Source organism: Macrobrachium nipponense, chromosome 26 (genome assembly GCF_015104395.2).
Source record: "Macrobrachium nipponense isolate FS-2020 chromosome 26, ASM1510439v2, whole genome shotgun sequence".
NCBI classification, from domain to species: Eukaryota; Metazoa; Arthropoda; class Malacostraca; order Decapoda; family Palaemonidae; genus Macrobrachium; species Macrobrachium nipponense.
In genome coordinates this window covers 42,105,600-42,133,115 of record NC_087215.1, presented here as the reverse complement: position 1 = coordinate 42,133,115, position 27,516 = coordinate 42,105,600, and positions in this window count along the sequence as shown.

Here is a 27,516-nt window from a genome sequence, read left to right as displayed (position 1 = left end):
TTTACGGGAGTTTTATCTTTGTTGCTGATGCACAATAACAGTCATTAGCAGCTCGAAAAGTGTTCCCAGCTTCTGCTACAACTTTGATTAAATTTAACATTATGTTTCCTTGCTGATCTTTGATCTATAGCGAACAAAATTATTACCTAAAAATATATCAGTCCTATTATACATAACGTCATTTATAACATAACTGCGGTAATTGTTACTATCGTAGTATGGTTGAAATACAAGCCAAATGGATGTAGTTATCCAGTTCTTTTGTACCTAGCAAAACGTTGTTTCTCATTCGGTTGTTCACAGCTGTACACATTTACCAAACTAGTAAAATGCCAAAACAAAACTTTCTTAATTCTCTTTTGCTGTACTTTTAACTTATTTAACTAGAAGATGGGACAAAGTTAGGCCTATTGTAATTTGGTCTGTCTCTTGCTGCAGGGCTGCACCCGTTACGAGCCAAATTTAAAAGTATTTTCAAAATATTGTCGTATTGGTATTAATTGCTAACCCCATCGTAAAATCGGATTATCGTAAGACGAATTATCATAACTCGAACACTACCTGTATAAGGTACTAGTCATGGTAGTAATAATGTTTGGAATATACGTAACATTCGTTTTCAATACAAAATATCATCTGTATTTTAGTAGTAAATAATAGTTTAGAATGATCTGAAGTATTCTGCATTGTTAGGGGTTTGTGGCAGCGATGAAACAAACAAAATAACGTTTTCCTTTTAGGCTTCGCGATTAGGAAAAACATGACATAGAATCGACTTTGCGATTTCGTTTATTTTGGTATTTTTAATGATACAATAACTATCATTTATACTACTAACACTATCTTCACATAACTAATGTACGGTTGCGTAGTAGTAGATGTGCGGATCTGTTGAGTCCAGTATTACCAATTTCTCATTTTTAATGCTAGCTTTCATTTTCTCGAGGTAATTAGCAAGAAAATATTCAATCTAGCATCTGATAGGAAAACTTGCATTTGTTTTCAAATACATCTAGCATACGTATTTTAACATCAAATCTTTGTAAGTTAAGTTGAATATTTCTTTTATTCTACTATGTTTGATATATCATGTAAGAAAAAAGAACAAAATCTTGCAAAACCATTTTCAGGAATTGAACAGAATAGGTTTCGAAATTATTAGGAATCATGTACCGTAATGTACAAATACACTGTGTAAGTCAGAAACGTGTTTGAATCGAAAAAGAGAGCAATCGGTTGAAATTGGCTGGGTGGCATTGTTGTGTATGATGTGAATTTTTTAGCACTTTATGGAGCAAAATATAGCAAGAAATTGCCATTCCCATTTGGCAACACTGGCCTACCCACGTTTTGTTTATGTTGTCGGTGTTCGCCGCGTTCTTTAAACTGTACCCATATAAATGAGTTAATTATGTGGCATCCAAAAGCCCTGATTCTTTTACTCTAATGGGAAAGAAGCTTAAACGTCAGATGAAGGTTATTACGTGTAATATATTAACGTGTTGTGAAGAAGGGAAGAGATGTTTCACTGCATGCTGCTGGTAGCATTATCTTTATTATTCATCCGATTGCACTGCATAGTCGTTGCCATCTTTATCAACATAGATCGTTGGTGATTACCCATATGATTTACATAATTTTGATATCTCTCTTACCTCTCTCCCTCTCTTTCCTTGTAAAAGAAAAGAGGCCCACGTGAGTACGTAATTGTAGCACATGCATGTAGGCTTCTAGCTGTAATCCAATGGCTAGTAGGCTACATATGTACAGTAGTACATATACTACTACTACATATATTTTTAAGGTTAATGATGTAAAATAACTTTGAAACTATCTTGAATTTAGTTTAAGGTGATAGTTGAAGACATAGTATTTGGTGTTTGAACTAAAGTAGGCAGTTATAAACATTGGAATAGTGGTCTTGGGTGGGTTAACTTAAAGTAGGCAGTTTTAAGCAATTTTTGAGGGGGATACCAGGATAACACGGGTATTTACTTATCACAGGGGGTTCTGGGCCCTATCCCCCTCGATTATCGAGGCCTTACTGTATACCAACAACAGGGTAAAGCACCAAAAACTATAACAATATATCAATATGAGTATATATAGATCCTATTTGCTCATGTTAATGCATAACCAGTCTACTAATTCCTTTGGAGGATGAAGATAGGTGTCCATGGAATCACAAGTCTGCTACATCAAGGGAGTTACAAAACACCGGGTCAGAGCAATAAACACCAGATGTCTCCCGAAGGAAAATGTAATGGTCGACACCTTACCTGGTGTTAGCCTCCCTACATGACTCCTCACAAGCCTCGAAATCCCAGACGTGTGAAGCAGCACCAAGACCCTCAGTATGCCGGGGCATGGCAGAAGCCTCTCCTACAGAGCTGGGATCTAGCGCCAGCCCTGTCTATCACTTGACTCTTCCAATGGGGGAAAAAAGCAAGGGGGTCGGGGTCGCAAGTGACACAAGTTCCTGCGAGGCTACGAGACGAAAGCCATGATCAGTAAGTACGCCACAGTTGGCTCTTCATACACCGGCAGGTCAAAACTCTCCAAGGAATATAGAGAAGAAAATCTCCCAAAACAATGTAGCGTTGTCTAAAATAAAATATTCCGTGGTAGCTGCTGCACTTAGTCCTTCTGGAATGACAATACGGCCCAAACTGCCCTGGGCTGGGAAGGCGATGTGCTTTTCCAGCGCAACACACACCGTCACTGACACTGCGATGAAAGTAAACAATAAAAAAAAGCGTTAATAGGGTTGTTCAATAATTAGCTACTAGAGGAAGAAGCAACAATACCACTTTCAAAATATTTAACGTAATATACACAATAAACAATGTACGCTAATGCTTAACAATAAAAAAGGAAAGAAAATATTAAACTCTACCAAGGCTGATTTGAAAGAACAAATGAAATTATTTACACTTACATGACACCTGTCGACAACAGTGAGTTGTAGCCTGCCCAGCCTGAAATTCGACTCGAGTCTCCATCGTTCATTCGAGAAATAGTGGAGGCAATGACCCATCCCCGATGTGTGAGCTGGTAGGTAGTATCCACACCTTCTTTGTCAATGGCGAACTGAATCATCTTCTCGGATGGCGTCTTCTGCTTTGTCTTCTCAGAAGGAATAATAGCTGTATGATATAGGGTCACAGAGAGACTCTGTGCATCAGTGACATGTAGGAGTGATGCAATTGGTTCTCCAGTGGCATCAGCTTTCTGGTATACGGCAGTGATAGTGCCATGGGTGGTACCTTTACCATCTGGAGTCCTCAGCAAAGTCCGCATTGTCTGCTGCAAACAAGAAAAAAGTGCCTTTCTTCAGGAATGGTCACACATACAGCCCTTGGAACTGTTTGGTGTTCTCCACTACAGCATTGGCCATAGCTGTTTCCATCATTAGCTTACGGCTGTATGAAACACAGTAATTTTGGGCGTTGAGGAGGTCGACAAACATCTTATTTACTTGTATCCTGATGGATGGTCAGCACCAACCCCACAACTTGGGGATTTTCTCTAACATGCTGCAACCAAAAGCCAGCATGCTCAGTTTTAGGCTTGTATGTGACTTGTTTCTTAGACTTGAATGCAAACATCAAATTTTGACTCATTGTAAGGGCAGCTCTGTCCACAGCATGTGTTTAAACTTCAGTCTTCAGTTCATTTGCAGGCCGTGCTATGATCCACCGTATAATTGTATAGAGTTCCACTGGCAAATCTTCTATTGTGCTGGAAACTGAGATTGAACTTTGTGGTGGTTGTCTTTTGGCGAAATTTTCAATACTATGGCCCCCTGATCCCAACTCCTTGACGAGGTGGGGGGGCTTAGGGATCCACTGCAGAGGGAGTATGCCCCTTTATGCCTGTGCTCTCTGCTGTGGATCCAACTGAACACTGGGACCTTTAACTCCTTTACTCCCCCTCTTATAAATTTTTCCCCTTCCCTTCTTCTTTCGTTGACGACCTTGGCATAGTTTTGGACTATTGAATTGACATCTCTTTTAACTTGATGGAGGGTGGAGTTGGACGGCATGCCACTCTGCCTGTAAAACTAGAGTACCTGATGTTGTTGAGTGAGGGGAAATTTTTATGTCAAGCCATGCCCACAGTGTTGGGTCCAATCTTAACGGACTGATGACCCTTAAGGCGCTGTGGGTGTGGCGTATATCCAGGTGAAGATCCCAGGGCAGTTACCACTTTATGAGTATTGTTCTTGCCCCAGTTGGGCCTCCCTGGTGAGAGGGACTTCATTCTGGACGAAATTTACAATTTTATTACATGGAAAATTTAACAAACATCTTCACAACTTGTGGCACGGATTTGAACCATTCTAAAGAAAGCTCAAGTCACAAAGACCAGGTTGGTATTAAAACTTTAATACCATATACCAAACCAAGGAAACTTAAGTGCCGTCATGACCCAATCTTAACTCACTTTGACTCCCTCTTTGGAAGTGGAGGTTGGTCAAGGTTTCTAACTATGGTAGCCGAACAAAATATTTCAGCTTTGAAATTGAAAAATTGTTTATTAAATAGTCATCCAACGGCAGAAATGTCGTTCAGGAAAATAAAAGAGAAGACTTGGCTTATAGAAGCCACAACAAAAAGTCAGTCTGAAGATTATTTGTCTTTAAAAACAATAAACGACGAGCCAAGAAAATGCTGTTAGACTCTCTCAAAAAGAGATACCCCAAGTTTGAGGATTGCGAGGTTTATGATGTGATAAGTAAAAGAGGCAATAAACAAATACTAAAAATAGCAAAAATAAAATTAAAGGGTTCAGATCTACCTCAAAATATAAAATTTTTTGCCAAAATAGAGAGTTAAGACCCTATATTCCAAAGCCACTGCAGTCTCAAAATTGCAGTAAGTATGGAGACACTAAGAGAAATTGTAGGAATGAACCAGTGTGTGCTTACTGTGGATCTACAGAACACACCCCTAAATGGAAGTGCGGTGAACTTAAGTGTGTAAAGTATGAACAGAATCATCATGCAAGATCCAAAGAATGCATGTATTACACATACAACACGGAATTGAAGATGTTGAAAGAAAGAACAGGCATGTCTATAACAGAGGCTAAATTAGAATTGAAAGTGAGAGGAATTCAAGATCCTGCCAAGAAACGTACATATTCTTCTATAACAGGAACCAGTAATGAAACAAAAAACATACAGATATAAGTAACAAGATGCAGTAAAGTAGGTCTCAAGAAAAAGTTAGTAATATAGAGGAAAAAAGATAGTAAAGAATCAGGAAACAGGTGCGAATGAATTGGATACTATTCCATCAAATTCATTTGAAGTGTTAATGCATAAGAAGCACAAGAAGATACTACCACAGAGGTGGGAGGAGGAAGTTGTGATGTACGGGGGAAAAAAAAAAAAAAAAAAAAAAAAAAAAAAAAAACTTTAGAGAGAGCGCCACCAAAAACAAAGAAACCGACTATAATTAGAGAAACATCGGTCAAACCAAAAACCAAAGCTATAAAGAAAGAACAAAAACAAAATAAGAACATACCTTTATCTCCTAAAATAATAATAAAACCTATAGATGCAGAGATCCAAAACACCAAAGAAGTGGAGGAGAACCATACCATGGATGATGGTGACTATGTCAAGTGAGATTACTCCATCACCAATAATCAGTACTATAAGAACAAAAGAAGCAGTTGATTTACATGACAACACATGTGGCTGCAATGATTGCTTCATTGCATTGTGCAGTAATAACAAAAATATAACAGATTGCTTAACAAACATCATAAGAAATTTTATGAAATATAGAAAAAAAAAAGAGGCAACCGATTTAAACACTCATGAAAAAGGGTGTATGTGTATTGAGCACTTAAAATATTATAAAGATAAACAACTGAATGTGTAAATAAAATGTTAGAAAAAATTCAAATTGATAGTAATATAAAAAAGGAAAACAAAGCATGACCGATATAACATAATATTTTCAATAGTTATATTATACAATATAACATAAATGGTCTACAGACCAGATTACACCTGGGAGAATTACAAAGGTTATTAAAGGAATATGAACCAATGATATTATGTTTACAACATGTCAATAATACAATACCAACAATAGGATAATATACCTTAATATCATCATCACAAGAAGAAGAAGGAAATTTAGGTACTGCCATATATGTACATAACAAAGTATGTTATGACAAAGTACCTATAAACATTGCTGACCTCCAAATATCGGGTATTAAAATTCGAATTAAAAACGATTATTATATCATTTATAATTTATACAACCAACCAAATAAAAATTACAATATTGATAAACTTGGATAATTACTTAAAAATGCCAAAGAACCTATATTAATAGTAGGGGATTTTAATGCTCACAACCCAATATGGGACTGTAACTGTTCAATCTCAAATAGAGCAGGAAGTAAAGTAGAAGAACTTATAGATTCAAATGACGTGTGTTGTATAAATGATGATGAAGTTAGTACATATTATTCAAAAACACATGGAACATTTTCCTCTGTGGACTTAACTCTATGTTCAACAAGTATAGTTGACAGATTAGATTGGAACACAATTGATGACTTGTACATCAGTGATCATTTCCCAATATTAATTTCCTTTTTACAAAATAATCCAGGAAAACATTTTCCTCACTATAACATTTATAAAGTAGATTGGGAGCGATATGAAATGCAAACTAGAAGTATACCACCATTTTAATATCTAAAAGACCATAATGAAACTAATAAGTTAATTGTTAAATTCATCAAAAATGCTGCTGCTAAAGCAATACCAAACTCAAAACCCCATTCAATAAATCACAAAGTCCCATGGTGTCCGATGAGCTAACAGAATTAATAAATATAAAACACTCAATACAGAGACAATTTGATAATTTGAATAGAAAGCTCAGTAAAATAAATAAAACTTTACCAATATTAGAAGATACTTTACAAAAAATGACTATATTGTTGCTAGAAATTGATGCATTAGAGCCTTTATACAACAAAATATCTGCAAAATTTAAAAAGGAAGAGTAATTCAAGGAAGAATAATTTCATGGAGGAAATATGTATCAGATCTCTCTAATAATACTCCCATAAAAAAATGGGAAAAATTCAGGAAAATAAATGGTACCCAGTTGAAACCACCCAGACATGCCATATTAAAAGACGGAAAAAGAATACTCGATCCAAAAGAAATAAGTAATATAATAAGAGAAAACTTAGCTAATGCAAGTAGTGATAGAAATTTAGATGACCACTTCCGCACAAAGAAAAATATTATAGAACTAATAATAAATTTCAAAACAATAGAAGACATAAATTATAATAGAAAATTTAATATGGAAGAGTTGGAATATGCTCTCACGAACAGCAATAAATTTGCTCCTGGAGGTGACAATATTAGTTTTGAGATGGTCTGCCACTTAGCACCTCTGGCCAAGACATACTTGTTGCAATTTCATGATCATTTATGGCTTAGAAATTTATTTCCTGATGAATGGCGTAAAGCAATAATAAATTCCTATCTCCAAACCTGGAAAAGATCCAAGTAATGCAAATAACTACAGACCCATTTCTCTAACAAGTTGCTTATGCAAATTACTATAAAAAATGGTAAATGCTCGATGAACATGGCATATTCGAGAAAATAAAATCTTGAGTCCCACTCAATTCGGGTCACAGTGCAGCAGATCTGTTAGATTCTCTCTCTAACCTCGAAGACCATTTTACGTAGAGGATTTGAGCGAAAACAAATAACTGTAGCAGTCTTTTTTGACATTAAAAAGGCCTATGATACTACATGGAGGTACCCTATATTAAAAACTTTACAAAATAACACCCGTGGACATTTACCTAGGTTCATCCAAAACTTTTTAACATCGTAGTTTTCAAGTGAGAATTGATGATGTATTGTCCAGGTTTCCACTTGAAAATGGTGTTCCACAGGGAAATGTCCCTAGTGGCACACTGTTTACCCTAGCAATTAATGATATTAATAAAAATCTACCTACTAGAATGAAAAGCAACCTATACATGGATGATTTTGCCTTTTATTATTCAGCCTCTTGAATTAAACGTGCAGAACGCATCATTAATAAAAGTATAATAAAAATAAATGAATGGACCTCATCTGTAGGATTTAAGTTATCCATACATAAGACTCAAGCAGTAGTGTTTTATAAAGATAAAAGGTGGATGAATGGTGACGTAATAGATTTAAAAATCAGAAATCATATTATACTAATTAGACAAACTGCAAAATTTTTAGTTTTAGTGTTTGGTATTCATTTAAACTGGAAACCCCACATAATTTACTTGAAATCAAAACGCAAAAAACCATTAAATCTAATTAGAAAATTATCAAACATTACTTGGGGAGCCGATAGACAAACCCTTACATTACTGTGTAAAGCAACATTTCTGTCTTTCATTGATTACGGTAGCGAAATATATGGCTCGGCTTCAGACACAGCACTGAAAATGTTGGACCCAGTTCATAATGAGGGACTTAGAATATGTTCAGGAGCCTTTAAATCATCACCGACCTCTTCTTTACAGGTTGAATGTGCTGAACTACCTCTCTCTCTCTCCATAGAGAGCTATTAATAATGAAGAGTGCTCTGAGAATTAGGACAAGCAATTCTCCAACAAAAAAATTATTTGAATTCAGAGATATATTTATAAACAATCATCCACCCCTTTTTCTAATTAGAGCTAGAAGATTGTTTGAGTCACTAAATGTGAATGTACAAATTCCTCCAATAGTAAAATTACCCCCGCCTTGGACAATGAATAAAATGAAAACTTGCTCACAATTAAAATATTTATCAAAAAAATACTTATATACGCCATCACACCATAGAAAACATAAAATAGAGCATATAAACCGAAAAGGTCCACATTATGCAATATACACAGTTGGATCTAAATCAGAACATGGAGTGGGATATGCTGCAGTGTCCCAAGACAAATCATGTCAATTCTTTCTACCTAATACAGCTTCAGTATTTACAGCAGAGCTTTGCGCAATCGCCTCAGCCATAAAGATAATTAAAGAAACATCACTCAATAATTTTGTGATTTTTAGTGACTCGAGAAGTGCCATAGAAGCCATCTAGAGTTATAAACCAAAAAATATTATTGTACAACAAATTAAATTATCACTTCATAAATTAGATAATATTGGGAAAAATGTAGAAATATGTTGGATGTGTTATGCAAATGCCCAAAGTACAACCAGCAATGACTGTCGACACTTGAAAACAGATCTATGAAAGAAATCTTGTCAGAATCTTCTGCATTTTTGGTCATGCTTATTTTTATGTTTTTGAAGAAGTGTAATTTAGTTGATAAAATATAAACCTAAGTAAAAATTTTTAAAAACGAAAATTATTAGACTATATAACGAATTTTTTAAATTTTAATTGAAATCAAAACTTGTAAATGTTACTTACCTTATTCTGATTTTATTTTTTTTATGAAAGTATGGATACGTGAGTAAATGTATTTATTGTGTGCATGTGTTCCAGTGTGAGTGTGTGCCTTTGTGCAGTTTTTAGTTTAATTTTCACTCATTTGTCATCACACCGAATAAACAATTCGGTTCCAGAGCTTTGCTTCTGGCCTAGACATGATTTTTTTATTTTAAAATAATCCATCGGGCCAGCCCTATGAGAGCTGAAAGTCAGCTCAGTGGTCTGGTTAAACTACTTTAATAGTAATAATAATTCAATACTATGGCGAACAAGCTGTGTTGACCTATAGAGATTCTTCATGTTGTCCATGTCATCCGAAGTGATGGCAGAGTGAACCATTGTAACCTCACAGGCTTCAGGGCAGTACAACACAGCAGACTTTCGGGATAATATAAGGGGTCTAATTCATTTCTTTGACCCTAAAAATGTTAGATTAGCCACTAAAATCAGAAGCCTAGTTGGCTTAGAATCAGAGATACTCTTAAAAAAAGGCTATCAGTAGTCACCAATTTGAAATTCCAAGATTGCCATCACAGACACTTTGGAAAAAATGGCAACATTGGTTTTTACATTCAGTACGTCCTAAAGTTTAAAAAAATTTATAGTTTTGCTCATTTCCAAGAAATCTGAACGAAAGTTCATTTCGTTACATTATGAACCTGACTATGTCTTGCTGTCACTCCCTCACTTGCTGCTACTTATTTGCATTCTGTGGGGTTTTCTCCCTAGTTTCACCTTTAGATCCTTTTACTTCATAACATTTATTTTCTTGATCTTTTAATCTCCCAGTCCAACCACTCAAATATCCTCTTTCAGCAGCGTCAAGTGCTGAATGGCACTTTGCTTAATAGCTTAAATTTCCTAATTCACTCATTCATCCATCTATTGTAGGGGATATCATAAACAATAAAATCCAATCCGGTAGCTCGGAATCTGCTTCATTTCTTCGCAGCAGAAGTAAGGATGCTTTTGCTTTCCCCGCTGATATGAAGCAGGAGGCCCCAACACTCCCTCTTGACCAAAATCTTCAATCACATGAACCTGCCACAACTGGCGATACTAAAACTCCTTCATCTGGTAAAAAGATACTAGAGATTCCCTTTTGGCGCACTGCCCTGCCCACCATTGACGAGCAGCAGGAGCTTGAAACATCTAGCAGCGATTTTGGGTGAATAGGTTTGACTTTTTTAAGCCCCTAAAGCCCTTTCAAAAGATACTAGTGTTTTTAATGACATTTTAATGATTCATTTTGTTTTTATTTTTTAGATGTATATTTGTCAATGGTATGCATAAGTAGTAGATGCCTACTACAGATTTTAAAAATTCATCATTCTTATCCTGCACTTTTTACCATGATGGTTAATACCTCTTACTTAATAAAATATGTTATCCGCTTTTATTAAGTGCATATTTATAGTCCGTGGGCGCTTTGTTTGTATGCCCTTCATGTGGTTGACTTACGTAAAGAGCACTTAGGAAATTACTGTTTTGATGGAAAATTGCTCTCTCTACACCTTGTTGACTGAAGATTCTCTCTCTCTCTCTCTCTCTCTCTCTCTCTCTGTATGCGTGCACGTGTGTATGTAGGTAGCCATTTGTATGTTTTATTCTTTGCATATTGTTTCATCAGCTCCTGAGCTGATGTTTTTAAGAAGGCGTCACAACCATCCTTTTGTTACATTGTGACTTGAATTGAACTAAAATTTACCGTCTTTCCTTGGTTTTTCAGAACTGCATAGTGTGTATTGACTACCAAATAGGAACTTGTTTAGTAATAGTGGGGCCGTTAACCCTTCGGACCAAATCATGCATTTTAGGGTAGAAGCATAAAACTTTGCACGTGGGCATCTGCGAGGTGGAATAGCCTTGAACAGCTGGTAACGTGACACGGGCTGATGTGTGACACGGGCTGATGGGCGTAAAGCCAGCGCCTTATAGTGCACCGCAAATGCATGGCGTTGACGCTTACTGGAACCAGCCAGACAAAGCATGTAACACCATCATACGTACACTCTTGTGTAACGTTGTTTGTTACAGTCTTACGTTAACCTCACGTTGTCACCACGCACAACAGTGTGGGACCATAGGGTACAAAAGGGCCAGTCTGCACACAGGGCACTGCATTTCCCTTTGACATCTTCTAGCAGCATGTATGTACTTTTTTGGTTTGTTTTGATATCTTTTGCATTGTAACTCTGTGTATTCTGATAATTCAGTACTTTGTATTGAGATTGTGTTTTCATTTCATATGTCTAGATTCTGATGTTTGTTTGCTACTTAAACATTTTTGTACTTAACTGAATAAAAGCAATTTCTTTATCAAAAATGATTTCTTGTATTGAGAGTGTTACGTACATCTGATGGTATTAGTATTTTTTAAATTTCAATAATTAACAGAAAGGCTTCAAGGAGTACCAGATATAAAATAACCTTAATTTTTATTACTGTGTTTATTATCCCCATGATCACAACTCCATGACGAGGTGGGAGGCTTAGGGATCCACTGCAGAGAGAGTATGCCCATTTATGCCTGCTCTCTCTGCTGAGGATTCAACTGAACATTGGGACCTCTAACTCTTTTACTCCTCCCCCTATAAATTTTCCCCCTTCCCTTCTTCTATCGTTGACGACCTTGGCATGGTTTTGGACTACTGATTTCGCTGGCCTTTTAACTTGATGGAGGGTGGAGTTGGACGGCATGCCACTCCACCCATAAAACTAAAGTACCTGACGTGGTCAAGCGAGGGGAAATTTTTATGTCAAGCCTGGTCCGATCTCATGGGACTGACGACCCTTAAGGGACTGTGGGTATGGCTTATATCTAGGTGAGTGTTCCAGGACAGTTACCATAGTGTAACAGTATTGCTCCTCCCTCAGTTGGGCCTCCTTGGTGAGAGGGATCTCATCCTGGACGAAATATTTAATCTTGTTATATGGAAAACAAAACAAAAATCCCTACGACTTCTGGCTTGACAATGGACTATTCTAAGGAAATCCCAGGTAATGAAGAGCAGGCTGGTATTAAAACTTTAATACCATACAAGCCACAAAGAAAAAGTAAATATCGAATTGACCCAACATTGGCTCACTTCGACTCCCTCTTTGGGAGTTGAATTTGGTCAAGGTTCTGGACCTTGGAAACCAAAAAAAAAAAAAAAAATAAAAAAAAAAAAAATATCTGCATTGAGATTGGAAAATTATTTGTTAAGTAGGCACCCAACCTCAGAAATGTCATTTACATCAATAAAAGACTAGGTGTGGTTAATAGAAACCACTACAAAAAATCAATCCAAAAATTATTAACTATAAAGAACATTGACAATATAAAGGTAAAGCTAAGAAAGCACTGCAGTACTTCCTAAAAGTGAGGAGCCAATAAAAAAAATATTTTGCTGGATTCCCTTAAAAAAGTTACAACAACATGCAAGATTGTGAAATATACAGTATAGCAAGTAGGCAAAGTAATGAAAATATATTGAGAATATAAAAAATAAAATTTGAAGGCCAGGAATTGCCTTTCAAAATTAAAATCATGGGCCAAAACAGAGAACTGAGACCATATGTTCCAAAACCACTACAGTGCCAAAACTGTAGTAAATATGGGCATACATGGAAAAATTGCAGAAATATAACGATATGTGTGTATTGTGGATCTGATGAACATACCACACAGTGGAAGTGTGGTGAACCAAAATGTGTGAACTGTGGCCAAAATCACCATGCTAGTTCTAAGGAGTATATGTATTATATATACAATACAGAATTAAAATTACTTCAGGAGAGATTAGGAATGCCAATAAAAGAAGCCATACTAGAGTTGAGAGTTAGAGGAATGCATGATCCCGCTAGGAAGCAAATGTTCTCTACTGCATTTGGAAGTAAGTAACAAACCCCTAATAGATAAATCAGAAGAAAAAATAACAACTTTACAAGACACTAATATAGCAAGAAACCAAAAAACTTTGCAGATATATGTTCAAATTCATTTGAGATATTAAAGGAAATGGAAACGCAAGAGAATGATACATGTATCACTGAAACATTGCAAGATGATTATAATGAGCTGGAAGCTAAAGATGAAAAGAGGCCTTTAGAGAGAAATCCACCCAAAACCAAAAGGCCAACAATTATTAGAGAGGTATCTGTTAAAGCCAAGACCAAGGATCCGAAAAAGCGCACAAACCAGAAAATGATAAGAACATACCTTTGTCTCCTAAAGTAAGGATAGAAGCAGTGGGTGTAAATACCCAGAACAATAAAGAAATAGTAGAGGAGAACACCATAGACAAAAATAATTATGTGAAGGGAGAAGAGATTACTCCATTACCAATAATTGGTGCACTAAGAGTAAATGAAAGAAGGAGGACATAAAAACACATGTGGATGTAATGAATGTTTCATCGAATTATGCAACAAAAACAGAAACATAACAAAAGACAGTTTTACAAACACACAAAAAAGGCTGTATGTGCATTGGACACCTAATGTCTTGTAAGGAAAAAAATAAATGTCGTAAATAAAATCTTAGGAAAAATGCAAATGGATAAACCACAACAAGAAAGTAATGCTTGAACACTCTTAACATAATATTTTCAATGATTATATAATACAATGGAACATAAATGGTCTCTAGACCAGATTACATTTGGGAGAATTACAGCGCTTACTGAAAGAATACGAACCAATGATATTATGTTTACAACATGTCAATAAAACAATATCAACAATCAGTAAATGTAGCTTAGTATCTACATCTAGAGAAGAAGAAGGAAATTTAGGTACTGCTATATATGTACATAACAAAGTAAGTTATGATAGAGTACCTGTAAGCTTTGCTGACTTGCAAATATCAAGTATTAAAATACGAATAAAAAACTATATTTATGTAATTTAAAATATATACAACCAACCTAACAAAAATTACGACATAGAAAAACTTAAGGATTTGTTTGGCAATGCCAGAGAGCCTACATTGATAGTAGGGGATTTTAATGCTCACAACCTGATATGGGACTGTAACTATACAATCTCAAGTAGAGCATGGAGTCAAACGACATGTGCTGTATAAATGATGACGAAATTAGCACATATTTTTCTAAAACACGTGGATCATTTTCTTCAGTAGACCTAACTCTATGTCCAACAAATATAGTTGACAGAATAGATTGGAATATAAGTTGATGACTTGCATACCAGTGATCATTTCCCAATATTAATTTCCTTATTATATACTAATCCTGCAAAACATTGTTCCTCATTATAACATTTATAAAGTAGATTGGGAGAAATATGAAATGCACACAAGAAATATCCAATCATTTGAATGTTTAAAAGTTCTTGGTGACTTCATTAAAAAGGCTGCTGATCGAGCAATACCAAAGTCAAAACCCCATCCAACAAAACACAAAGTCCCATGGTGGTCTGATAAACTAACAGGATTAATTAATATAAAACATTCAATAGGGAGACGACGAGATAATTTAAATAGAAAGTTCAGTAAAATAAATAAAACATTACCAATATTAGAATGAACTTTACAAAAAATGTCTATATTATTTCTAGAAATTGATACATTAAAACCTATATACAACAAAATATCTGCAAAATTTAAAAAGGAAGTAATTCAAGGAAGAGTAATTTCATGGAGGAAATATGTACCAGACCTCTCTAATAATACTCCCATACAAAAAATATTGGAAAAATTCAGGAAAATAAATGGTACCCATGTTAAACCACCTAGACATGCCATATTGAAAGATAATAAAAGATTACTTGATCCAAAAGAATAAGTAATATAGTATTAGGAGAAAACTTAGCAAATGTAAGTAGTGGTCAAAATTTAGATGAACACTTCCGCACACAGAAAAATAATGGAGAACTAATAACAATAAATTTTGAAACACAAGAAGATATATATTATAATAGAAAATTTAATATGGAAGAGTTGGAATATGTTCTCACAAACAGCAATAAATCTGCTCCTGGAGGTAACAATATTTGTTTTGACCACTTAGCACCTTTGGCAAAGTCATACTTATTACAATTTTATAATCATTTATGGCCTCAGAATTTATTTCCTGATGAATGGCGTAAAGCTATAATAATTCCTTATGCAAATTACTTGAAAAGATGGTAAATGCTTGACTAACATGGCACATTCGAGAAAATAAAATTTTAACTTCCACTCGATTTTAACTTCCATATACGCAGAGGATTTGAATGAAAAGAAATAAATGTAATTGTCTTTTTTGACATTGAAAAGGCTTATGACACTACATGGAGGTATCCTATATTAAAAACTTCACAAAACAACAATGGCTGTGGACATTTACCCATGTTCATCCAAACTTTTCTAACAAATTGAAGTTTTCAGGTGAGAATTGATGATGATTTGTCGAGAACATTCCCACTTGAAAAATGGTGGTCACAAGGAAGTGTCCCAAGTGGAACACTGTTTATTTTAGCAATTAATGAAATTAGTAAAAATCTACCCACCGGAATTAAAAGCAACCTTTATATGGATGATTTTGCCATATATTATTCAGCATCTCACATTAAGCACGCAGAGCGCATCATTAACAAATCTATAATAAAAATAGGTGAATGGACCTCATCTGTAGGATTTAGATTGTCCATACATAAGACTCAAGCAGTCATATTTTATAAAAATAAAAGATAGAAGAAAGGTGAGGAAATAGATTTGAAAATCAGAAATCAAAATATACAAATTGGCCAAACTGCAAAATTTTTAGGATTAGTATTTGATACTCACTTGAACTGGAACGCCCACATAAAATAATTTGAAATCAAAATGTAAAAGAGTCTAATTAGAAAATTATCAAACAATACTTGGGGAGCTGATAGACAAACCCTTACATTACTATATAAAACAACAGTACTGTCTAATATCGACTACGGAAGCGAAATATATGGCTCGGCTTCAAACGCAGTACTGAAAATGTTAGATCCAGGTCATATGAGGGCCTTAAAATATGTTCAGGATCTTTTAAATCATTATCCACCTCTTCTTTACAGGTTGAATGTGGTGAACTACCTCTCTCTCTCTCCATAGAGAGTTAGTAACGATTCAGTCAAAAAATTATTTGAACTAGGGGATGTATTTATTAACAATCATTCACCACCTTTTCCAATTAGATCAAGAAGATTGTTTGAGTCACTGAATATAAATATCCAACTACCTCCAACAGAAGAATTGGCTCCTCCTTGGAATATGAATAAAATAAAAATTTGCACAAAATTAAAATATCTATCAAAAAAGTATTCCTATACCTCAGAACATCATAGACAACATACAATAGAGCACATAAGCCGAAAAGGTCCACATTATGCAATATATACAGATGAATCCAAATCAGGATACAGAGTGGGATATGCTCTCAGTGTCCATGGATAAAACATGACCGGTTATCCTCTTCCTAATAATGCCTCAATATTTACAGCGGAGTTATGTCCTATAACATCAGCCATTAAAATAATCAAAGAACACTCCTTTGACAATTTTGTGATTTATAGTGACTCTAGAAGTGCTATAGAAGCCATTAAAAGTTATAATCCCAAAAATAATATTGTGCAACAGATAAAGTTTTTACTCCATAAATTATATAATAAGGGAACAAATATTGAAATATGTTGGATCCCTGCCCATGTTGGGATAAAAGGAAACGAAGAGGCTGATAAAGCAACCAAGAAAGCAGTCCACATGACGAGAACAAATGTAAACTTCCCTATTAGTGACTATGTAGCTTATATAAAAACAATCATTGTAAATAAATGGCAAAATATGTGAAACGAAGAACCTGAAAGTAATAAACTAAAAGAAATAAAACCTGACGTTACAAAATGGAGCTCCGTATATCAGAGAGAGAGACACACGCAAGTAATCCTGACACGTCTACGTATAGGCCACACTCTTCTGACACATGGGCACTTGATGAGCAGCCCAAGTGACCCTGCTCCGGAGTGTTCAGAGTGCAAAGTGTTGATAACTGTCAGACATGTGGTGTGTGAGTGTCTTAAAGTATGACCAGCAGAGACTGTCAACTTTTGGAAGTAAAGCAATAAAAGAAATTATTTTAATTTATTGTTTATCATACCACATGACCTATTTGGTCCCAGTTTCTGGCCTTTGGTCTAGACCTGTCATTTTATCTAATCCTTAGGGCCAGCCATATGAGAGCTGAGTCAGCTTAGTGGTCTAATTAAACTGTTCTTATAATAATAATAATGATAGACATAATAAGAAATTAAGACATAAATATAATCATTTAAACCATAAATATAAAAAATTGCATACATGAAAACATATTCTTAAATCAATGTTTATACACACACCAGAAGAAACATACACTAAAGCACAGTTTCACTGCAAGTTGTTTTTGATTAACCTGGCCTTATGCCAGCACAGGCTCTTGCTCTCAGAGCAGCCCGTAGGTCATTTTGAAATGTTGCAAGTGAAAGGTGAATTTTTAGGAATGAGTATGCACCTTTGCTTGACCATATGGATATGAAATTGATTGTGTGAAAAAGTGAAATGAAAGGTTAACAGGCGAAGTTACAAAACTCTTTGAGTGCCACACTGCCCTTTTATCTCAGGGTAGAGTGTTGCCAGGTCATACAGGGTTGTGAACGAGTTGGCGGTTGCCGTGTAAGCTCCCCCACCACATGAGGACCCATGTAGTGTGAGGCGGGGACAGGGGAGCCGCGTGGTTGCACGTGGATGTGCCCAGCGCCGACACGGTTGCTGCCATGTTGGTACGACGTGAAATGCCTGGAGCTACGTCATGTGATGTTTGACGTGAGCATCCACAACTTGTTTTGAACATTTCAAAACAGGAGTGGCCTGCAGCTCTCATTCAGGTAGTGCACAGTGCCCGCCCAACCCGTCACCGCACACCTACGATTACATAGGTTTTATGGAACATTTACGGTATACTGACGAAAGCTGTTGCCAACAACCAATTTCCGCTCATGCGTGGGCATGCGAGCGTTGATACATGAATGTGTGGCCTTAGCTAAAATGGTGTCCCAGACCTGGGATTAAGAGTTTCTTGCTCAAACAAGTATAAATGGTAAGTATAGTGACCAGATGCTTGGCACTTCGTCACAATATATATATATATATATATATATATATATATATATATATATATATATATATGTGTGTGTGTGTGTGTGTGTGTGTGTGTGTGTGTGTGTGTGTGTGTGTGGGTGTGTGTGTGTGTGTGTTTGTTTTTATATACATAGTATATATATGAATTTTTTTTATCATATCACCGTGATTTGTATGCAATCATTATGCTCCAAATGTCGTTTGATTTCCAATTCACGGAACTTCGGGAATATCACCAAAAGGGGATAAGCAATAAAAGGATTGGTACCGAAGTGCCTCAAACACTCGACGGTCAAACCACTTAGCCAATTGGTTAATAAGCGAAATTTGCAGCTTGATCATTGTGTGTGATATATATATATATATATATATATATATATATATATATATATATATATATATATATATATATATATGTGTGTGTGTGTGTGTGTGTGTGTATATATATACGTATATATATACACACACACACACACATATATATATATAATATATGATATGTATATATATACATATATATAATTAAATATTATATATATATTTATTTATATATATTATATATTATATACATATATCCATACATACACACACATACACACAATACACACGAATAATACTTCATTTCTGTTCATAGCCTTTCCAATCTTGTCACTGTCAACATTTAATGCTTATATTTTGTTTCTTCTTACAGGAAGGTATTCATAAATGACCGATAACGTCTCCCTACGTTCATAAGATACGTTCACCGTTACCGCTATTATAGTATCATCAATGGATTCTATTTATGCAGTTAAGTAATGGATGGTACTGTAATTTTCAAAATTGCATACCAAACAAAACATGAATTACTAACTGATCAATCTCGCGATATTATATATATATATATATATTTCTATATATATAGTATATTATTATATATAATATATTATCTAGATATATTTAGATAATAATAGATGTATAGATAGACTGATATAGTAGTAATGATTGTTGTGCAGTCGTCAATTTTGAAAATGCTGTAACATCCATTACTGAATTGCGTTAATCGCCATCGTTGATTACGGTATGGTAATTAAGACGATATGTGTAAGTTTGTATGAACATAGGAAGACCTTTTTGGGTCTTTCCCGTATGCTTTCTGTAACAAGAAAAACAAAAATAAGCCTTTCTTGTTAGCAGTGACAAGAGAAAACTGTTTCCCTGAAAAATGGAGACCCTATTCAGGAAAGCTTCATACTGAATCATCATCATCAGGCTTCCAGAAAAATATGTTTAGAGGTTTTGTTTATTCTTGCCCATTCATTCAGGAGGCAAGTGTACAGGCATAGTGTATTTGCTTTGCATTGTGAACAATTTGTTAATGAACTTGGAAGAGAAACATGAAAGGTGCCACAGTCACACGAGCTCATGATTACGCAGAGTTCACTTGGGGGTGGGGAAGTGTGTGGCGCCCCTCGTGACAGTATTCTGTTGCGGTGCCAAACGGGGACGTTGGCTCCAGCGTGGCTAGAAATACGGAGAAGGCCGAGTGTATTGATTAAAACTCCCTGCACCTCCACCCTCTCCGTAAGCCTTGGCACCGTGTCAGCGTTTCGTGTTTTCCTGGACACGTGGCATAGGCCCTCTGTCATCTCACATGGCACTGGCCTTTTCTCTGGCCGATGATTATCTCAACAGACATCGGCGAATTGTTCCTATCTCTTTCCATTTGTGTGTATCGATGTTTGACAAAGGTAAAGAATGGGAGTAAGGCTAAGACTCAATTCTGATCGTGAATCATGATCTTTTCTTGCTATTTATATTATCCTTCGGTTTTATACGACGTCAGTCATATTTATAGTAGGGTTGTCGTTAGCCCTGTGCTACGCTAAGTGTGTCACGAAACTTAGCAGAGGTCGTTTAACAGGTGCGATCGATTTTCGTCTTAGGGGTTGTTTTGGGGAGCGCTTCTACATTCTAGGAACTTCTGTGCTTTATTTAACATTGGGGGAATTGCCATGATGAAATAACTTCTTTTGTCCACGATACTCAGGAAGGAGGGAAGCTGCTTTTCAATTCACTCGTGTTTCTAAATGCAAAAGAAAATCCGGTCATCTCATTGAAATAGAAATATACTGGTTTCTTCTCCTTCTAATTACTAAGATGAATTTAATTTCATCACGATGAGTCATTTTAACGAGTGAATACCTACGTATATTATGCTTTGCATGAAAGGTTGACGAGATATGTGTCTGTCAGCTCAGTATATATATTATTTATATACTTGTATATTATATATGTGTGTGCGTGCGTATATCATATATATATATAATATATATATATATAATTAATATATATATATATATATAATATAATAATAATAATATATATATATATATATATATATATATATAATATATTTTTATATATATATATATATTATATATATTATTATATATACTATATATATATCTTAATTTGCATAATAAATTCTCCTTTAAGGATTGTGCCTTCTTGATCAAGTCGTTTGTACATTTAAGCGAGTAATCCATTGAGTTGCACAATCCAGGTACCAAATATATATATATTTATATATATATATATATATATACATATAATATATATATATATACTATATATATATATATATATATATATATCTATATATATATATATATATATATATATATATATATATATAATATACATATACACATATTGGAATTGAAAACTTAAAAAGTTAAAACCAACCTAACGCTTCAATGAAAGAAGGGCACCAAAAGGACGAAGAAACAGCTTATACTAAAAAACAGAAGGGCAGAAGAAGACTGTAGACTACCAATCCGGTGGTCCGAAGTTCGATTCTCGGGTCGGCCAACGTGGAACCAGAGGAATTTATTTCTGGTGATAGAAATCCATTCTTCGATATAATGTGGTTCGGATCCCACAATAAACTGTAGGTCCCGTTGCTAGGTAACCAATTGGTTCCTAGCTACGTAAAAATATCTAATCCTTCGGGCCAGCCCTAGGAGAGCTGTTAATCAGCTCAGTAGTCTGGTAAAACTAAGATTTACTTAACTTTGTTCAAAGATGGAACCAGTTGTGTGATGATTAACGACTGGAGGATATGGAGAGAGGTTTCAATAGCAGAAGGTTGTGAGATTTCAAAATTGTCATAGGAAATCAAAGATTTACACTTTTTAGAATGTTCCCTCTTCTTACATTTCTAATATCTATATTTTAACATTAATAATTTTGATTAAGTCTTATATTTTATGTTTGTATATATATATCTGATGATAGAGTGTTGTTACATATCATCCATGGCACTTGCACAGAACTATTCAAGAGTGTCATAGTGGCTTCAGCAGAAACAGATGTTTTAGTATGTCGACTGTATCACTTCAGTGAAACTTGGAAATTCAGTGGTCTAGTTCTTCTAGACTCTAGAAGAACTATTGGTCCTTTGTGGACAAGCCAATACCAAAAGGGCATTGCCAGTCCATGATTTACTACTGACAATGTCAAAAGCACTAGTTTTTGTACTTCCAGCTGTCCATGCATTTAGTAGTTGTGGCACGACCAGCAAGGTTTCAACGAAACCTGCTGTATTCAAGGCAGCAGAGCAAGGTGGAATAGAGTTAATCAAGGATTTTGGAAAATATAAAGAACTTTCTCATGAAAAGTAGAGCAGTTTCTTGCCTGAGCAGTTTCTTACCTGCACCATCATAAAAGCATTAAAAACAATTTTGAAAGCTTTGTTCCAACTTTAAATAGCACACAGCTTCACATTATGCGAGTTTTTTGCAATGTTATCACTGGACAGATGCCACAAAAGCTACCATAGATATACTGAATCCACTAGATTATGGTTACATTTTGAAAGGCGACTTCCTGGTACCACTTATTGTTTCTGAACCTAATCAACCCTCCCGATTTTCCATTTCCATGCACCTGTCAAAAATGCTTTAGGTCAAATGTATGTCCTTGCCGTGTAGCAGACAGTAGTTGCCGTGAATTCTGTAAGTGTGATGTAAATGGGCGGTGTAGCAATCCACATAATACTATAAGAAAGAGTCATAATGATTCCAAAGACAGTGAAGATGATTTAAAGGTGGAATGTGAAATGAAGGTTTGAGAGTGTGTTTTTTTTTTTTTTCAAATAATTAATAGTTCATTACACAAGTGTACGATTTATTTGCTTAATTCTACTACCGCACATTATTGGAAGACATAAATAAACAATTATGTTTATTTATACCATTATCTGATGAAAATTCATGTCAAACCATCCTATTATGTATTCTCCTATTCAAGACCTTTGAAATGATATGCATATTGAGTATATTCTGGTCATTTATTGACTTATCATTTTTGTCATGCGGCCATCTTGGATTTCAAAATGGCGGAAAATAGGCTAGTTGTGGAACATGTAACCAAGTGTTTTTTTTTTTTTATGTCCAAACAACCCTTAAACAAGATCTGAAGTCAAAGTTAGGGCACATCTCAGTGCATACAGGACTCTACAAGGCTCCATGACTACAATAAGAATCTACTTCTTTCTATGTTTTCGGTCTCTCTCTCTCTCTCTCTCTCTCTCTCTCTCTCTCTCTCTCTCTCTCAGATATATGACAAAATCTGTAGCGCAAAAAAGATGTACGGTGGCATGACATCCATGTTGTCTTTCTTGGTGTAAATTGAGTTGGTTTATCTTAGCTAGTCACGATTGTATGTACGAGTATAAATTATTTTACCAATATGGCCGGTTCTTTATGATACACATAACGTCAACAGTTATCCCGACAGGTGAAGAGCTGATCTACTAGGCAAAAGGAAGAAGACATTGGATATGAGAGGGAAAATCTTTTCTGAAATGACCTGATGGGTGTTTTGAAAAAATCGATCGCACGGCAGTTAAGGATTTCCATACTTGAGGAAAGAGAAAGAAGGATCATCTACAGGGACGATAAAAGAAGTTGTTCAGGTCTTGTGTTCGTTTAATAATAATACCATTCGCGAAATATACCATAGCTAAGGTGCCTGTTGGATATTCAGTCATCGTGGTTATCGTAGTTTATTGTGGTTATGGTAGCTTATTGTGTTAAAATTACGAGGTGCTCATTTCAAGGAAAACTGTGCCAAGCCTTCATGATTATTGTTGTTGGTTAACTTCATCACGTCCTGGTATCTGGGGAAGGGGGGGCGGGCGTGGGGTAGGGAAGGGGAGGGGGGGAGGGTAAAGAGAACGAGCAGAGTAGGGAAACCCGGGCAACAAGGAAGCAAAGGGAGCAAGAGAAGATTGAAGTGGATCCTAGAACTGCATATACGTATTTACTGGAGGCTGTTATCACTCTGCCCAGTCGCAACACTTACAGTTTCACGAGTAACTTCATTTGTCATACATACTTTCTTTGGAATGAAGGATAAAACAGCCCTCATTGCAGTCACATCGCCACCATTACAATTGTTGATTTATCAACAGCATTTAATAGCAGCATGAATCATATTTGGGCGAAAGAGGAAGACATAACCAAACGTGCAATTGGTAACACCGTTCATTCGGGTTGACCTGTAGCGTCATTCTTCATTGCAGCTGAGGCTCTACGTCGTAGACCAAATGCCCAGCGTAACTGTGAGCAGCAGTGTCGCATCACAAACAATTTTAGTAACATGGGATATACCCATGCAAGTGGTCTTCCCGGTATCAGCTGGCAGGACGAACAAACCCTTCGTTTGTTGGCATAAGGAAAATGCCTTAGAAACTGTCCTCTCTCTCTCTCTCTCTCTCTCTCTCTCTCTCTCTCTCTCTCTCCTCTCGTCTCTCTCTCCTCTCTCTCTCTCTCTCTCTCTCTCTCTCTCTCTCTCTCTCTCTCTCTCTCTCTCTCTTCCAAGACGCTCGTAAATTTTGCAAGTTATGCATGTTTTTTCTAATAATTAATTTTGTTTTATTTTGTAAAATTATAATTACAGCTCACACAATATCATAACAGATAAGTACTAACATCAGTAACAAATTATGTGTATATTTATTGTAAAGCATTTACAAGATTTATTGAGATGAAGAGATGCAGTAACTCTTTGTGATGTAAAATTACAATTATAACTGACATACTGTCATAAAAGATTAAGGGATAAAGAGGGCCTATACATTTTCCCATCAAGTCTAAAGGCATACTAACTGTTCTCTGTCCTGTGCTGTGCTACTACAGTTGCCATAAGTCATTTATGGTTCATTGAATATGAACAACTATCCCGCTGAATTCATCCAAATCCTATGCCTCGTATTTTTAATACTCATATGAGTTAGCCCATCCATCACTCAAAACCTGTTATAGATACTCATATAATAATACCCATTCATTAAGGAGTGTCATTCTTCATCTCAGCAACCTTGAAAACTATGGCTTAGACACTAATATCTGTCGTTTTCAGTTACTATTTTTACATGTCACTCCCTTCCCATCCCTTCAGCCCCCAATAGAAGGGGGGCTGAACTTGGACTTGAGGGGCATCTGAAGTGTCACTATTCATTTCAGTAACTCCTCTAAAACTAGGGATTAGACGCTAATATCTGTCATTTTTGGTTATTTTTACACGACACCCCCTTCCCAACCCTTCTCACCCCAACCCCCATTGGAGCTGAATTTGGATGTAAATGGTATCAGCAGTGTAACTATTCATCTCAGCGACCTGAGAAACCATTTATTAGCCCAGTGGTTCCCAACACCAGAGTCGCGACCCTAATTTCGCAAGAGGGTCTTACAAATATATATGTCATAGTTTTATTTTGAGTAATGTAACTGATTTACTTTAGCAGGAAAAGTTAAAGATTTTACTGGACGCATAGTAACAAAAGAGGCGCAATCATAAAACACCTATACTCGTGCAATTCCGCCCAGAGCACAATGATTGTAAAGCTCAGATTTGAGAAGCTCGTGCACAAAATGAAGCAGTTTCAGGGTAGCCACTGAGAAAACTTTTGGAGTTTTTGTAATTTGTTGTAATCTTTTATTTAATATGGTCACTGCTAATTCCTAAAGTATATTATTTGCTCCTTACACTAGCCACTTTTTTTTATGTAATTCACTGTATTAATTTTGTGAATCAGTTAAATTTATCAGCAAAATATAAAAAGGCTATTACTAACCACTGATGAAAACTAAGTTTTTGTGTAAAAGGATATGCGAATAGCTTTTTTTCTTTTTTTAAAATGTTTCAAATGTATTGAAATTCATTGTGCTACTAAACATAAACTGAAATATAATAATGGAAGCTCATAAATATTTTGCAAGTATAACTGTGACATGAAATGGTCACTACTCCAGGTTAAGACTGCATTTAGGGTCGCAACCAAAAAAGGTTGGGAAACACTGGATTAGACACAAATATCTGTTATGTGTTTTTTTTTTCATTATTTTTACACAAACCCTTCCCACCCCCTTCTCTTCTCCCCTTTTCTACCGGGACTGAACTTGGAATTAAAGGCCATCATGAGTGTCACTATTCTTCTCAGTGGCCTCGAAAACTATGGATTAGACTGATATCTGTTTTGTGTTATTTTTACATGTTATTTTTACAGGGCTCAGAGGATCAAGCAAAATACAAAAAAAAAAAAAAAAAAAAAAGAAGGAAACTAAAATTAACAGAACAAATGAAAACACGCTGCACCAAACGGTTAGAATTACTGTGAAAAAATAATTTAGGGAATGGAGCCAGCGTGTCAGTATGACACAAATAGAGAAAATGACGTATACAAACTAAAACCAAACAGCAGAAAGCATTATTATCATGACAGGTACAAGGAATGGCCAAAGTTTGAATGTTCAATCGCGGAATTGTTTTTGTCATTAGAGACTCGAGTACTGGTAGTTCGAGTTGGATGGAAGTTCGTACGGTTATGCAGACAATTTTGTTTTCAATAGAAGTTTTAAAAGTTTTGTAAGATTTTTAATCTCAGGGTGTTCGGGGTTGGAGATTTTTATCCCAATACGAGAACCAAGCCCCTATGAGAATCTATTTGCTCTTTTAGAGGTCTCCCAGTGGATCCCGCACAAATCCCCGAGTTACACCTTGGGCACGAATTCTTATGAACCACACCGGAGAACACCACAGCAATCAACTGATCTTTGAATTTAAACCAGACCTTACAGACCTTACATCTTGTTCGGGTTGCCCCAGGTCCCTCAGTGTGAGGCACCTCTAATGTCTACCAGAGAGTTGCTAGTACATCTTCCAGTCTTGGATGGTCTGGGATGCAACTGAGATATTTGTCGAGCTTATTCTTAAACACACTCTACGCTCATCCTGTATATTCCTCAGATGAGCTGGCAACGCATTGAGTATACGCTGCATTATCGATGCTGGTAGTGGATTAATGTTCTGTGTGCTTTCCTTATTTTTCCTGGTATAGGTTTTGGGCACTATTAATCTACCTCTGCTTGCTCTTTCTGATATTTTTAGCTCCATAATGTTTTCGGCAATTCCTTCTATCTGTTTTCCATGCCTGAATTATCATGTAGCGTTCTCTTCTCCTTTCTAGACTATATAATTTTAATGATTGTAGTCTTTCCCAGTAGTCAAGGTCCTTAACTTCTTCTATTCTAGCTTGTAAAGGACCTTTGTACACTCTCTATTTGTGCAATATCCTTTTGATAGTGTGGGTACCATATCATACTGCAATATTCAAGTGGACTACGAACATATGTTTTTATAAAGCATAATCATGTGTTCAGCTTTTCTTGTTTTGAAGTGCTGTAACACATTCCCATTTTTGCTTTACATTTTGCCAATAGAATTGCTATTTGACCATTGCATAACATGTTCCTATTCATCATCACACCAAGGTCTTTAACTGCTTCCTTATTTGTGATTGTCTCATTATTAGGTCCCCTATATGCATATAGCTTTCCTTCTCTGTCTCCATAA